Genomic DNA, 8,916 nt, shown 5'->3' on the forward strand with positions numbered 1-8,916 from the left:
AAAACTGTGATAACTAACACAAAAACCTTAAACTGCATCAGGGTTGTAATTATAAATACTAGTTATCTATTGCTGCTGCATAATAAATTACTCCAAAATTTAGCAGATTCCAACAATAAACATTTAACAATTCACAAGGCTTCTGTGGGTAAGGATTTCAGAAATTTATTAGCTGGTTGGTTCTGGCTCAGGGACTCTCAAGGCGATATACAGTGTTATCCAGGACTGCAGTCATCTGAAGAGTTCCAGGGCGTGAGGACCCTCTACCAAGGTGACTTCTTCGTACAACTGGTAAATTGGTGCTATAGGTAGAAGGCCTTACTTTCTTGCCACATGAATCTCCATGGACTGCTTGAGTGTTCCCAAGACATGGCAGTTGGCTCTCTCCAGAGTATGTGATCTAACAGAGGAAGGTGGAAGCTGCAATATCTTTTATGACAGCCTTAGAAGTCATACTTCCTCAGAAGTCATACACCATCACTTCCATCATCTTCCATTGATCACACAGAATATACAATGTGGGAGGGGACGTCACAAAGCATGAATAGCAATAGGCAAAGATCACTGGGGACCATCTCCGGGGCTGTCTGTTACAATCTTCAGATGAGCTTCCTAATGAAAGATTAATGCTCAACATACTTTTAGAACTATTTATTGTCCAATTTTCTGAAAAGTATTCTTACTTATGATAATATGGAATTAATCATGAAATCTTATAAGCTCTTTGAAGGAGATGCTCAAATGTTGAATCAAACTAATCTCGTGTTTTCTAACCCTGACTTCTTATATTTTCTCAGTTCTAACACATTTTTCACTTATCATTTTGTATACATTAGTTTACTGACTTGCCATTAAATGTTTGGGGTTTGTATCACTTTAGCATCAATATTATCCATATTTAAATAATATTTAGATCCATATTATTAAAAAGCAGATATTCTAGATCCTCAAAATCAGAGTGAATTATAATTTTCATAGTCAGAGAATAACAGGAAAGGATCTGAAGAGGTTACCTAACTTGTGGAAACTCGATGGATCCATTGAAATCCATCATATCATCATTCCTAATTTCATGTCCATTCAAAACTTTCCTTAATAAAAATGTTTAAATAGGTATAATAATTCAATAATTCATTTTGAAGATAAGGACATCTCAATATGAAAGAAAATTACTTATGCAATGAAGCCCAGAATATTGGAGCACACAAAGAAAAATAAATTAAGAATGAAATATTACATCTTTTACCAAATGACATCTTCTCATAAATAAGACTTCAAATGACTTCACACAAAAAATATTCCACAATTTTCTTTAGCGAGCTTGTAGTTTTAGGATTACATTAGGGTTTTAGTAGGCAGTCACAGCTTAAGTGAACAGCTCTGTAATACTAAAGCCAGCAATTCACGTTTGTCACATTTTTGTTGTTTTTATAACATATTACACTATAGCTAATCCTGATTTCAACTTTTGAATAAAAATTCTTGGATAACTTTCATACTACATATATAAAAAATAGGTTGAGATAAGCTTTTCTGGAAAGTCAAAGACGGAGTCTACCCTCACCCTTTGCCTGCCCCCTGCAAAAAAGGAGTATTTTTTAAATTTTTTATGTCCATAGGTTATTGGGGAATAGGTGGTGTTTGGTTACATGAGTAAGTTCTTTACTGGTGATTTGTGAGATTTTGGTGCACCCATCACCTGAGCAGTATACACTCCACCCTATTTGTAGTCTTATCCCTCACCCACTTCCCACCCTTTCCCCGAGTCCCCAAAGTCCATTGTGTTATTCTTATGCCTTTGCATCCTCATAGCTTAGCTCCTACTTATGAGTAAGAACATACAATGTTTGGTTTTGCATACTTGAGCTACTTTACTTAGAATAATAGTTTCCAATCTCATCCAGGTCACTGAAATGTCATGAGTTCAAACAAAGAGCATTCTTATCTCTTAGGCACCTGGTCATTGTTTTTAGCTTGAGATTATAAGGAAAAGCTAAGGTAGACAGGGGGAGAGGAAAGAGATCACAGTTCCTATGTAAATAAGCACAATATTACAGTTTACATTCAGACTTTAAAAGAAAAATAAATCCAAACAGAAAATAACTGTGGCCTTGCTGTACATTTCAACATCAGCAGTATGGAACATCAAAATGATAGCAATTGATATCTAATGAATATTTGCTATACGCTGGGAGCTCTCCTAAATATTATTCTCATTTAATCAACACAAAAATTATTCTCTACAACTATTTTAAAGATGGGGATACTGAGACTCAGGGTAAGAAGTTTACTCAAGATCACCTATATAATAAGTGGAAGAGTAAGAATTCAAACTCAAAGTCTCCTCTAGAAGCTACATCTTTAATTGTTGGGCAATACTGCCTTAAAACGGACCAAGACAATTAGGCAACCAGGGTGTTTGATACATCTTAATAAGGTAGCATAAGATTGTATTCAATAACAGATGCTTCTTTTGACTGAGGGAAAAAATTCCCAAGGGATATGATTTTATGGTCATATTGGCAGTATTAGTGTATAAAAGTACCATTAATTCTTCATTGCTATGTCTACAAACCTAACAAAAGCCACCAAGGAAGGAAGGGGACTTAGATCTTTTCCAATAGAGAAAAATGAGAGCTGGCTATAAGACCCAAAGTTCTATTAATATGATTAAATAGATCAAATATATACAAATCAAGATGAAAGAAATAATACTTAAGGTTTAAACCTTCCTGGCTATACCTGAACTGTTTTAAATCACTTCTTGTCAAAACACTGACTTTCTATTCTCAAGAAAGTTTTTGCTCTATGTCACCAGCAATGCTTCCAGATCTTCAAGTCTCTAGGTCCTAATTAACTGACATAGTTAAAATGTGCACAATTGTTATGAAGATGTTGCATAGATTAGCAAAAAAATGTCATCATACAAGCATTGTACAATCTAATGATGTGAACAAGCAGCTTTTAAAGTCTTTGCAGGGACCAGGCTTATTTCTTCTGAACATTGTGAAATCATTCTAAAATAAGAGAATAGTAAATACATATAATTTTAAAAATCTGGAGTTTAACAAGGCCATTGGGTTACATAACCAACTTTAATGATGCATTAAATTCAGAATCTGTGATATTGCAACGTTCGACATGAGGCTTCATCTGGGACACAGAAGGATGATGACCTATGGAAACATCAGCACCAGAGGCTCATATCAGATATTATAGTTGACAGTCAGACTTGGGAGAAAAAATGAAGTCTGTGCAGAAAGATAGCTCTGGGAATTTTTCCCATCCTGAGGTCCATTTAACCTTTCAGAAACTTACTTTTGCTTACAAAATGGGAGAAGAGAAAGAAGTCGTAAATGGTTAAAGTGGGCTAAATGTATTACTCACTTGCATTCACATAAGTAAAAGGGTAATACCTCCTGGATTTATTATGCGTATTATGTGATTCTTCCTTGAGCATCTACTGCCTTTATCCATAGAACATAGAGGGTAATATATTAGCCTTCTGAATGTAAGAAAAACTACATCATTACCCGTCCATCAATAGTCCAAGGAAAGTTCTCCAGTCTATTCAGAAGTCTTTTCTGCTTCCCCTGAATGTGTCATTTAGTATCCATTACTGCTACATATGTGCACCTATGTGTCTATGTCAAATATGCATATGTTTGAGAATTCATAACAGGAAATGCTCATTTTTTTTCTTGAGAAAACAAAGCTAGATGACATCTGTGAATAAAGAAGCCATCAAAAGAATAGCTGAGTCAGTAAGAAGTAGGAACCTACTAACCCTGGCCTCCTGGCTTCTACTCCCATCCACAGCTCCCTGAGTCTCAACATTCCTGAAGTTAGCACCACCTCTCATGTCTGATTCTCATCCTAATGATTCCTGCTACAGACAATGTCACACATGCACACTTCTCTATAAGTTATTTTCCATTAAAAAGACAGCATTGAACATCTGTTTTCTGAGAATTTTCTAACGCCCCCCAAGTACAGCAGGTCCTGGAGCAACATCATTTGTCAATGTCATTTCATTATAACGTTACCAAAACGTTGATCCCCAGCTGGGTCCACTGTCTGGGTGGAGTTTGTACATTCTCCCCATGTCTGTGTGGATTTTCTCCAGGTACTTCTGCTTCCTGCCACATATCAAAGATATGCATGGTAGGCGAATAGGTGCATGTAAATGATCCAGGTCTGAGTGTGGGCATGTGTGAATGTGCCCTGCAAGAGGAGGGTGTCCTGTCGAGGGCTGGTTACCACCTTGTGCCCTGAGCTGCTGGGTTAGGCTCTAGCCACCTATGACCCTGAACTAAAATAATTGGATAAATATTGATCTAGTTTTTAGTCATCCTTCTTAGATGTGTATGTAGCTTACATTTATTTGAATGCTCAATATTAAAGTGTTTTTGAGAAGTTTGGTGATGTTTTTGCGGCCAGAAACATACCATGGGAACTTAAGTTTTGTTTCTACCAGTGAGACTGTGATAAAATTATTTCATTACACTTCACTTTGCCTAAAGTTGCAGTTTCCAAGAACCTATCAAGTAAGTTAAGTGAAGACCTACTGTAAATGAAGAGCAAAGGGACATTGCAAAACAAGGCCTGGGATGTGTAGTTCTGACTAAAGTCAAAAAGTTAACGTTCATCTACACAAAAAAAGCCAGTACACTCATTCTTTTCATATCTAGTCCGAGTGCAAACAAAGTATGACCATACCTCAGCTTGCACCCATAACAACCACTTCTTGTTGCCGTGGGTTACAAGATGAGTCACTTGGAGTACTCCAGACAACTTGATAGAGCAATTTCAGAATTAAGAAAATGTATTCTTGGTAATTAGCAGTGGTCAGCAACTCAGTCCATTAAAATATTCTATCAGAAATATTTGCTAATCTCTCTGTATAAAAACATGACTTGTTAAGTAAACTTGAGGGATTTTTTTCCCCATTATAAAAAATAGCTCATTATTGCCAACCTTTCATTAAATGATCCATGCACAGAAGAAATCACAATGGGGAAAAGAGTTTCAGGATAAATGTACTATAAATAAGAGAAATTTATGGCTTGTCACTAATATGCCTTTTAACTTCAAATCACACGACACTTAATTAGAACAGACTGTTAAATCCTTCACACACATACACACACATAAAGACAGTCACACCAAAATATAAGTGACCAAAAGGGCATGACATCTCAAACCAAGAACAAGAGAAAATGAGCATTATATTGCACCTACAATTAATTGTGCATTCGAATTCCAGCCAACCAGCCAAGAGCATCTTGTAAATGTGTCATGAAAAACCCACCCACCCAGGAAACAGCAAAATTGGAAGTCAGATAAAAACAATAATGAAGGACCATTATTACTATCACTGTTCACCAGAAAGAAAATATTAGAAGAAAAACATGCTATTTGGATTTCACTGGCAAGCGAATTTTAAATCTTTTGTAAATATTCATCTGAACTGGATAAATATGATCTTCGGTATAAACAGTATTAGGTGAAGAATTAAGAAAATAATAGTTTCAGTGTACAGCCTTTAAATTGGTTAAAAACAAAGACAACAATAGTGTGGAGTGGCATGTCAATAATTACTTCTCTTGGTTTACATATATTTTCTATTATATCAGTAGTTTCCCTTCTGCCTGACCTATTATCTGCCCTAAGATCCTTTATCCTATATTAATAGTTGAAGTTAAAATACAAATCTGCAGACAAAGGAAAAGAGGCAAATAGAGCTCTCTCAAACTGAGACTTTTTTTCTATAAAAACTATATGCACTTCTAAAACAGAGTGGAAGAAAAACATTGATTAGAATCATTTTCCCAAGTAAAATATTTTGATCTCAGGAAAACTTGAGCAAAACAACTAGATTTTTAAAAATCAAATAACCAGAAATAAAATTTTGGTGGACAAATGAAAGTCATCCTGTTTTTGCCTTTGTTTTCACATGATACAGACATGTTTCAAAGAAAAAATATATATAACCACAGTAAGGAAAATGCCTCAACATAAACAAGGAATACATTCTAAACTAGAGTGGATCGTTTTTAAGAAGTACTAATTTATACCTACCTAGTTGTACCCATGCTAAGAACCAAAAACAAACTAAAAGCTTGGTTTCATTGTATTTTCTTGTTTCCAGGACTGAAGTCTGAATCTCGCTATTTCACACAAGAGTTGCTATGTCTTTATCCTTTGGCAAGGTCTGCCTGGCTCTCCAGTTCTCTTAGCACCCTGTACCAGAGGTTGGCACTCCAGCCAGCTTGGACTTTGGAAGCAAGCATCCGAACCTTAATTATGACCCACTAGTTCCACTGGCTGGGTAAGCAAATGTGAGTGACGTTCAAAGAGTAGATAATTAAGATAATAGAAGTTGCATGTTCCTCAAAAACTGGAGGACAAGAACCTGTCTCCCAACTTTCCTAAAATTAAATGTCAAAGAGGGGGAAGAGTACATCAAATAATTTAAGAGGGAAGTTTATCTAGAATAGGCTATTTTTTCAAAGCTACATTTATTTATACCCACGGCTTATATGGATTTAAAACATATGCAGCCCTTACAATACATGTCATACTTGGAGCACGGAAGCTAGCTGCAGAACTGATTCTGACATACAGGCGCCTAGCTTAGAATGCATTTCTGCAGAATTCAGGGAAATCAATAGACTCAGGAAACAAATATGTTGATGGATGAGGACGGATCTGAAAACGACCAGGTTGAGGTGGCCACGCTGCAGGTTTCACAGCTATTCCATGTTGGCAGAACGATAGGGTTGCAAAGGATCCCCCTTTCTTTAAAGGGGAAAGGGAAAAAAAGGAAATGAGGGGAGGAAAAAAATAGGAAATGGAATGAAGCAAGTGGTGAGTAAAGGAAGGAAGAAATGAGGACTGGGAAAGAGAAAGAGAGAAACCCGAAGAGGGGCGGGGGAGTGGGAAGGAGAGCTATGATATATGGACGCTCACCAGCCACCAGCCGAGCGCTCCATCACCCCCAAGCCTGCATCCCTCCGTCACTTGTCCGGAGACCTCGGGTTCCGCCGCCGCGGCGCTGACAGCCCTCCCCGTGACCCCGGCGCTGGCCACGCCGAGATGCCCAAAGTGGCCCACCGCAGCCAGCTCATCCGATCCCGCCACTCCCAGGACTGCGCTGGCCACCCCCGCCCCCGACGTCCCCCCGCGCCCCCATCACTAGTGTCAGGGGAAAAGCCGAGAGGAGCGCAGCGAAGAGGAAAAAAATAAAGGGGAGGGGGCGGGGGAGACGACCAAGAACAATTTTTAAAAATAATCTGATCATGGGTCCTGCAGAAGCAGCAGGGAGGAGACCCGTGGCAGGCACCTGGAAACGAACACGCTGTTGCAAATACCCCGGGCTCCGTAGGGCTGGGCGATTTTCCACAAAAGGAACTTTGCAAGGAGCGCAGCTGTTTGCAATGGAAGAGGGGGCGATAGCAGCGTTACCTGGCCGAGGTCTTGCCGGCGGGCCGCGGAAATCCTCAGGTTTGCGAAATTGAGCCACTTGATCAGGTTACTATGGAAATCGTCTTAAGGAGATGGAGGAAAAAAAAGAAAAGCCAACCCAGGCACATCCTTGTCACCCAGAAAGAAACCGGTCGGGCCGCTAAGAGCGGGCGCGGGACCGGGCGCGGCGCCTCTCCCGGCCCGGCTCGCTCTTTCTTCCCTCCTCGGCCGGGCCGCGCCTCCCCGCCCCGCGCCGCCGCCGCCGCCGCCGCCGCCGTGCAGCCCGCGGGCCGAGCCGAGCTCTCCGCGGCGCGCAGCCGGGAGCGAAAGCGCGAGCTCGCTCGCAGCCTCCAGCCGGCCTGGGCGGCGAGTGGCGCTGTTTCCCAGCCGCGCAGCTGGAATTTAAAGAGACAGGCGCGTCGCGGGGTCTGGGCCCTTGCCCAGGAGAGGAGCCCACCGAGGCCCACCGTCTGGGACCCGCGCGGGATGGACGGAGCGGGCCCTGCGAGAAAAGTTTCCTGCGGGGACGGCAGGAGGAGCGCCTGAGGACCAGTCTCAGCTTCCTCTCCCGAATGCAGAACGCAGGCTGCAAGGAGAGAGTAAGAGGGATTTTTTTTCCTCCCTTGGAGACTAAGGGGGAAATGATTTGTATGCTCAACAAGTCCCGCACCTATTTTCAGCTGCCCTGGTTTCCGTCCTTATGCACCTACTTTTTTCATTCCAAACACACCTACAAAGGGGGGATGAGTGAGGGTCACTCTTCATTTTATGTCCCCCTAAGGGGAGAGGCAGGGGTTTGGAAGAAGGTGGTAGTGGGAAGGTATAGCTGTCAAATATTTTGGAATTTTTTTTTTCCTCTTCCTCTCTCAGCCAAAGAAGCGTCTCATTTTCTCTCCCCCCACTCCGAATCCTGGAGGACAGACTTGAAGGTCTATTCCAACCTCTACTCCAGAGGCATCCACAGGCTAACCTGCGCACCTACCTGCACCCTTTCTTTGCAGCTAGAAAGGCAGGTCGATTCTATTGCTGAAAATAAGCAAGCTCCAGCAGAAAGAAGAGTCTAGCCTGGCCCTTTTCTATTCCTAGCTGAAAAACAGCTTTCAGGGGACAGGTCTCTGACTGTTTCACTGTAACAAATAAGACTCAGATATCTCTGAGACACGCAGCCCAAAGAGAATGTGCTAACCAATACACGTGGTTTGAGACCACCACGTATTTGGAGAACCAGAGAAATTGTGATGCGATCCATTTATTTTTCTGTCCTAACCATCACCTTTCATGTGTTATATTACTAAACAGTCTCTGAGGTACTAGTTCAACTTAAATCCCTCCCCCTGGAGGAAAGTTAGTAAGGGGACTCTCCTTATGGTCTTGTCTAGATCAACGAAACTGATTCCAGAGTCACTCTGGCATGCAGTGGTAGACGCTCCATAGATATGGATGGCATTA

General features: G+C 40.9%; 1 long non-coding RNA gene across 1 annotated transcript in view; it reads right to left on the reverse strand.

Annotated features, from left to right (window-relative positions):
* Positions 1-7,710, reverse strand: part of LOC119471629 — an 8,247-nt gene extending 537 nt beyond the window's left edge. The window contains exons 1-3 of the long non-coding RNA XR_005200690.1: positions 7,468-7,710; positions 1,876-1,993; positions 1-612 (exon numbers count right to left, since the gene is read on the reverse strand). The exon at positions 1-612 is cut by the window's left edge and continues 537 nt beyond it. This is a non-coding gene — a long non-coding RNA (uncharacterized LOC119471629). The remainder of the gene's footprint in view (positions 613-1,875; positions 1,994-7,467) is intronic.
* Positions 7,711-8,916: the final 1,206 nt, after the last annotated feature.

The sequence above is a fragment of the Cebus imitator genome, unplaced genomic scaffold (genome assembly GCF_001604975.1).
Source record: "Cebus imitator isolate Cc_AM_T3 unplaced genomic scaffold, Cebus_imitator-1.0 Scaffold67, whole genome shotgun sequence".
Classification (NCBI taxonomy): domain Eukaryota; kingdom Metazoa; phylum Chordata; class Mammalia; order Primates; family Cebidae; genus Cebus; species Cebus imitator.